This window comes from Chelon labrosus (genome assembly GCF_963514085.1).
Source record: "Chelon labrosus genome assembly, chromosome: 2".
Lineage (NCBI taxonomy): Eukaryota > Metazoa > Chordata > Actinopteri > Mugiliformes > Mugilidae > Chelon > Chelon labrosus.
In genome coordinates, this window is record NC_140338.1 from 20659878 (window position 1) to 20667198 (window position 7321).

A 7321-nucleotide genomic window follows, 5' to 3' on the forward strand; every position below is an offset into this window, starting at 1 on the left:
AGCGAGAGAGAGAGAGAGAGAGCTAGAGAGCGGTCGCCACTGCGATCAGCCAACTACCAGAATGAGGACAGAAGAGAGAAGAGAGGAAGCTGGATTTTCTGTTGAGAGTAACAACACACACACACAAGCATACATTCAGATGAAGTCCACACTCACACACACATGCACACAGTAGGGAACTTGCAAGTGTGTGTGTGTATAGGAAACTGAGATTGAGTCAGACGTGCTCACACAGAGAAATAACGTTTCAACACAGCGCCTGAACTCTGGCAGGGAGGAGGCCGGGCCGTTGGATGTGTTGCTCAATACATTTGACTTTAATGCTTACTTAACAGATCTCACAGGCCTTCAATAAATTGTGCAAACACAGGAGCATATACGACGTCGAGTTGGGTCTTACAGGTAGGCTGCAGAGATCACAGCTGACCTTTAGAAGTTCAAGTACACCACGGAAAAAGTTTCACCGATAAACTTTCCTGCTTTTATCACAAGTGGAAGCAGTAAAGTAGCGCTGGGATTTAATCATCGGTATTTGATATAGAGTAAGAGTAGATAAAGCCTGTCTGTAGTTCAGTGTTGGTTTTTATAGGAAAAAAACAACAGTGTAACAGTGACCAAAGTCTAGGGATTCAAACATAATTAGACAGACACACGTGAAGTTAAACAGAACATCAACATAAGATAATTTTGTGGAAAATTCTTTGCAGGCAGTGACTGTCTGAAGAGTGTGACGCATAGACATGAGCAGACATTATTATTCCCCCCAGGTATTCTTCACCGGCAACTGTAGCTGTCACTTGTTAAGCTCGATTTATGCTTCTCAATAGTCGATGTGCACCTCCCTTGAAATGTAAATACACATTGCAGCAACACAGATCACAACAGCTACAGTTGGTGGGAAAAGAGAGAGCATGTTATCCTCCCTCCTTCTTCTTCCTACACATCACCCACTGATTTCAGTAAAAGTAACTGTTGCTTATCATTTATTGGCTCCAACTCCGACATGAGCCACTCGGTTCTGATCCTTCAGAGCCTGCAGAGGAGCTCAACGCTAGCCGCCAGCTAGCATTTTAGCATTTTGTTTTAACACAACAATGCCGACACTCCAGCGCACAAACATAACAGTGGAGACAGTGTAATACTGTACTACACAATGAAAACAGAGATAAATCAACAGCTCTGTCAGTTATTTTAAACAAATGTTAAATACCATAACCTCCATGAAGCTAAGATTTATTGGCATCCAGCACAACATTATGACCACTGACTGGAGACGTAAATAACATTGAGAATCTTGTGACAATTCGGTGTCTGCTGGGAAACTTTTGGACCTGCCATTCGTGTGGATGTCACTTAGACATGTACCACCCACCTAGACCAGGCCAGACCAGACACCACCACCCCATAGCAATGACACTCCTTGATGGCAGCAGCCATCCCCAGCAGGATGCAGCCTGACGCAGGCACACACACAGAAATGGTTTAAGAACAACTATAAAAAAAATAGGAAAAACAGCCAAGGTGTTGACCTGGCCTCCAAATTCTCTAAATCCCAAACTGATCAAGTATCTGTGGGATGATCCACAGAGGCCCATCCCCTCAACCCATAGGACCCAAAGGCCCCCACTAACCACATTCTGTTTCCAGACACCACAGGACACCCTCAGAAGGTCCATGTCCATTCTGTTTTGGAGGCACAAGGGAGACCTACACAGTATTAGGGAGGTGGTCATAATGTTATGTGTGATTGGTGTATATTACAAAGCATTTGTCTCAATAGTGTACCTAGTGAACTGGCAAGTGAGTGTATTTTTTCAACAGGTCTACTGCCCCAGTAAAACTGTGTATTCATGCTGTTACTTCTATCAGAAGAGAAATGTGTGACTGGCAGCGATAACAAAGGCACTAGGTGAGGTGATAAGATCCAAAGTCCAAATTCTACAGGCTTCTTTTTGTGAACTGTTTCCAAGGTTTAGCAGGGGTTTGTATGTGGTGATGAATCTCTTGAGCTATTGGTCACAAAGCTTTCTCTAAATTGCTGACCAGGAAACATTTGCTTCCCTAAGAGTGTTGACTTGACACTCTGTGCGGTCATAAAGAGGGCTATGCTCATCATGCAAATGATTTTCTAGTCATCCACAAAACTTGTGCTCCTCGGCCCACCGGGTCGTTGGCCATTGTTTCTAGTTTTCCTGTACACGTCTGCGTTGTTCAAAAGTATCCAAGTGTTGATTTTGGCAAAAGAGCAACTGTTGAAACCTCTGTGATGCATTTTAACCTCATTATTATCTGATGGTCATGTGACGGACACTTAAGTTGGGCATGACATCTGTGCTGATAAATCAACACTGGCTATATAATGTTGTTGACCTAACATGAACTGATTGAATCTGCAAAAATGAAAGACATTTTTGTGTTCTGGTAAATATCAGTGATTCAGTTTACAACATTTGCCAGCTATTTAATGTGTTACTTGCATGTATTTCAGTTGGATATAGTAATAATATTGTTTAGTGAGTATGACGTGCCATCAAACGTTTGAGAAAACCTTCTTAAATAACATAAAGGTATTACCATTCAGTGGGACGACTGGAATCGTTCAAAACTTTATGACAGCGATATTTCGTTTGGTTGGCGGACACCAATAAAAAATTTGATAGTTCATCTGGATTTCATCCAGTGCGAATAATTTAAACTGAACATGAACAGTGTTTAAACTAGCTGTTTTACACTCAAGATTGCAATAATGAAGGATCAGGTAATATCTATTTTCTGTCCACTTTCTTGCAGTTGCAGATACACAACAAAACTAAACAGAAAACAGCAGAGCACAGAAAAGTTCAAAATTAGAGAACTTTAAGTTCATTCATTTCAGGAAACTGGAAAATGAGAACATCCAGTGTTGGTTATAAACTCTCATGACACACAGCTATGGTGAAAACAGGTCAAACTCGGTGGTCTATACTTCTGCGTTAAGTTGAGGTAGAGGTATAAACCGACAACGCAGACACCTACGCAGAGCCTTCGCAGAGCCTAGCGGCGTAGCTGGCGCTTACCTCCCCAGAAATGTAACTACACGCCGCGGCGACGCAGAGCACAAGAGCTGTGATTGGTCCGCTTGGTAGTAGCGTGTTTCTGCTTTAGTATTTCCAGCTGCTTCTCCATCTCTGCAATTTTCAAATTGATTGTTTTGGATCAATAAGGAATCGGTAAGGTTAACTGAGGAGGTTCAAAAATGAACCAGACTGGCAAAAAAGTCACTAGCGTCCGGGTGGCGTTGTTACAGAACGAGCCAGACTGACGAGCGCACAAGTATAAATGGCTTGAACCGGCGTAGGCTACATGCGTAGGCTACACGCGTAGGCTACGACGTCTGTGTCCCGCAGAGGTATAAACTCTACTTTACATTGTCCTGAGATCTTCACATGTTAAGATGTATATACTGCTATATATTAAATTGACTTGAGCCAAAATAGTTAAATTGAGTTGAAAAAAATGTACCTTTGGTCTTAATTTTTTCTCTGTTCATTTATTAAATGACAACTCACTAACACTACCACTTTTCAAATAAAATTGTCTTCCATTTGACTACACCGTGCAGTTATTTCCAAGGTCCCATGGAGTCCACCGGAAGGGGTGGAACTTCACATCTCTATATTTGCAGAAATAAAAGCCAAAGCTTACTAAAAACACTAATAAGTGTATTTCCCCTAATGTTGAACAAGTGATGTTCACAAATCGTTCAATCCTTTGATGAGAGCTTAACAAACTTTTGGTTTACACACACACACTGGCACTTTTCACATGGGGTAAACAAAAGCAAACACTCCCCACAATAAGCGGCTCAGACCCTGCCCTCGTTGCTACACAATAGAAAGAGAGACCTGAGACACACAGCGCAGAGATTCCCAGGGAAACACTCTTATAACGCCGACAATGCCGCACAAAGAGATGAGGCGGTGTCGCTATTCACCTGCAACAAGTGGGTCCGATCAAGCCGTCACACACACACACACACACCGCAAACCAAAGAGAAAAAAAGAGGAAATCTCAGATTGTGTTACTATTGTGGGTGACGGTGAACTGGATTTATGACGTGACCATGTGCATACTTAAATCATATGTAAATAATGAACTTACAGTCACATGGTGGACACCTGCCACCTTTTGGACGGTTAAGTTCTTCTAGATGTGATATCATGACTGAATTTAAGATCAGGTTAAAGTTGAAGGCATTAGAGAGAGTTAGTGATGGAAACGTGTGTGTGTTCTGGTTTATAATCATTGTTTGTGGCCTTGATTGAGATCTCCTTGTTTTTAATCCGCTAGACTGTGTCATTTCCCTCCCCTCTTCCTCTCTCTCTGTGTCGCCCTCTCTCACGTTACATAAATAACAAGATCACTTACAAATGTGGCTGTGATGTAGCAGGAGGGTTTCTTTTCAAGTTCTGACCTTGTACTTTACACAAAAGCTTCATTCTCCATGTCGCAAACAAAGTTAAAGCTCAGTGTTACTTAGAGGTGGACGTGCAGTATGTGTGTGTGTGCGTGTGTGTGTATGTGTGTGTCTAATAGTTTCTAATTGGGTCTTGATGAGTGAAAGAGATCAAACTCAACCTGATGAGCTCCACTAAATCTCATTCTCTCGCTCTCTCGCCGACAGCATACTAATGTGCTTGCCCAGTAGGTAGTGTACCTTAGCAGGAAGGGAAGCAGTTATACTGACTATACAGAGGAAATCCACTTGCAAGCATCTCTAAAAATCACAAATAAACACGTTATAGTTGGTGTTTTCGTTTAATTTGTACAAAGTTTTACTGTAAAAATAGTCTCACAGAAGGTTTAGTGTCAAACTATTCATTGGCAGTCATTTCTTGGAGTCTTCTGCTTCACTGCTTGTGAACTTGGACAAGAAATTGTCATGATGTTTAGTAGTGATGCTTTAAACTTTGTTTTTGTGTAGTTAAACGTGCTAATTATAAAATGGTAATTACAAGCTCAGGTGGATGAATATCTGAATTATGGACCAGAGCCAGGCTAATCATTTCCCTGTAGTTGCTAGTCTTAATGCTAGGCTAAGCTGTCTGCATGTGAGTCAGGCCTTATTGTTTTATTGTTTTATTTTGCCTTTATTTAACTAGGTTTGTCCCATTGAGATCAAAGCCCTATTTTATAAGGGAGACCTTGCCAAGAGTGGCAGCAACACAGTTTGAACAGAAATAACATTAAAGCATAACATAAAATCACACAGTTGCGTAACATAGAAAAGCTCAATTAAAACATTTGCACACAGACAAACTGGACTCAAGAGATTAAACCATCTTTTTAAAGTCATTCAGGGATACCACATTTCAATGTTCAAGATTGCACTGTAGGTTGTTCAATGCTGCAGGAGCAGAAAGCCTAAAAGCTGTCTTGCCCAATTTATTTTGTACGTTAGGAACCACAAACTGGAGTATGTCCTTAGGACAGAGACTGTATTTCCCACATGTTAAGCTTAAAACAGAAGATAAATACGCAGGAATCATGTCAAGAATGGATTTGTAAATAAAAACCACTGTATACCAGTTACTAAGGCAGTGTGTACTCAAAGCAGGCAAGTTCACTTTTTGAATATAAGACACAATGTGAGTAAGAGATCCACAGTTTGTGATGAATCTCAGAGCCCCATGATACACGCTATCCAGGCTGTGAAGACAGTAAGCAGAGGCATTCACGTACAACACATCCCCATAATCAACTGCAGGTAAAAAGGTCGACTCAACCAGTTTGTGGCCTTTTTGAGACATAAGATAATTGGTTGTCAATTACATTGCTGATCTTACTGCACTTGAAGTGCTAAAAATCCTAAGTTTTATTCTATCAGTATTTAGTACAAGTTGCAGTTGACAAACTCTGTCAAATGCATGATGAAGATGAGCAAAGCTAGATAGCAGGGGTTGGTGCAAAGCAATAAATAACAGTATCATCAACATAGAAATGGAAAGTTGTGCCTGGATTATTCTGTCTGAGGCAATTAATATATATAAATATCAGTGGAGCCAGAACCGAACCTTGTGGGACCCCTTGCGCATTTTCAGAAAATCCAGAAGTTATAAAATGTTCAATTAGCGTGTTGTGGTCAACCGTATCAAAGGCCTTAGAGGCCTTATCGCCTCGCTGATGGTAATATACAATATGCTGAGAAAACTCTTCTCAGAGGAGTGGTCAAAGTTATAGAAACATATTAGTGACAAAATGAGATGTTCTAAGATGAAGTGTAGGTACAACAATGAGATCTTTGGCCACACAGACACAAGGCTTGATTTTACAAAGTGTAAATCTGAATAAAGTTGAAAGTTGTTCAGGTAAACTGATTAAATGAAGAAGGAAAAACACCATAAAAGAAACTCCTTCTAGCAGTTTACAGCTTCCCGTAAAGATTAGACCTTTATTGAGAAAATTCCAGGTCAGCTTATGGCCGCACAACCCGCCGTCTCCAGCCGGGCCGATTATTGAATTGAGTACCCTCACAAACACACACACACACACACACTCAAAACATACAGAGCAACTGGAGCCCTGTGGTGAGGCGACATTGATGACGCGTGTTGGATGGGATTATCTCTCCAGCTGTACTCTCACCCACAGAGAAGTGGCCTCAGAAAGCTCACTGTGGTTTTTCCATGCACTAATAAACCCTCTCATACTTTTTTTCTGGCAAGTTTTGTGACTTACCAATTTACCGGTATACTACAAACATCCACTGATTCAGATATAAGTTTATTTCTTCTTGTGTGAGTGCTGAGTTTGCGTTCGCTTAGTTTTTTGCTGCAGCAGAAAGAATAATATGACTCTGGGTCATACATTCTTAATACGCAGAGGCCATAAAGTGACTTTGAAATAGGTCAGTCACTGCAGTGCTAACGCTGCACTGTATCTCTGTAACAACCTGGGGATATGTCTCCCTCTGTTGGTCAGAGGCAAATACTGCAGTCATGACAAAAATCACTGTTGGGACTTTTAGGAAGTCTTTTTCAAAAGCTGCTAATGGCTTGATGCTCTAACAATGTGCATCAACAAAGACAATAAAAGTCTCTGAAGGAGTGCTGTGCTGTCGTACGTGGCATCAAGAAGTTGGCAGCATATCTTTTAAGTCCTGGAAGTTGCAGGTTGGGGCCTCAGTGGAAAAGACTTTCATTTTCTTTCTTTCATTTTATGCTTCATGAAAGACGGAGTCCTTACATCTATCTATCTATCTATCTATCTATCTATCTATCTGTCTGTCTATCTATCCATCCATCTATCTAGCTGCACTCCACCACAGTGATCAGTAGGGGGC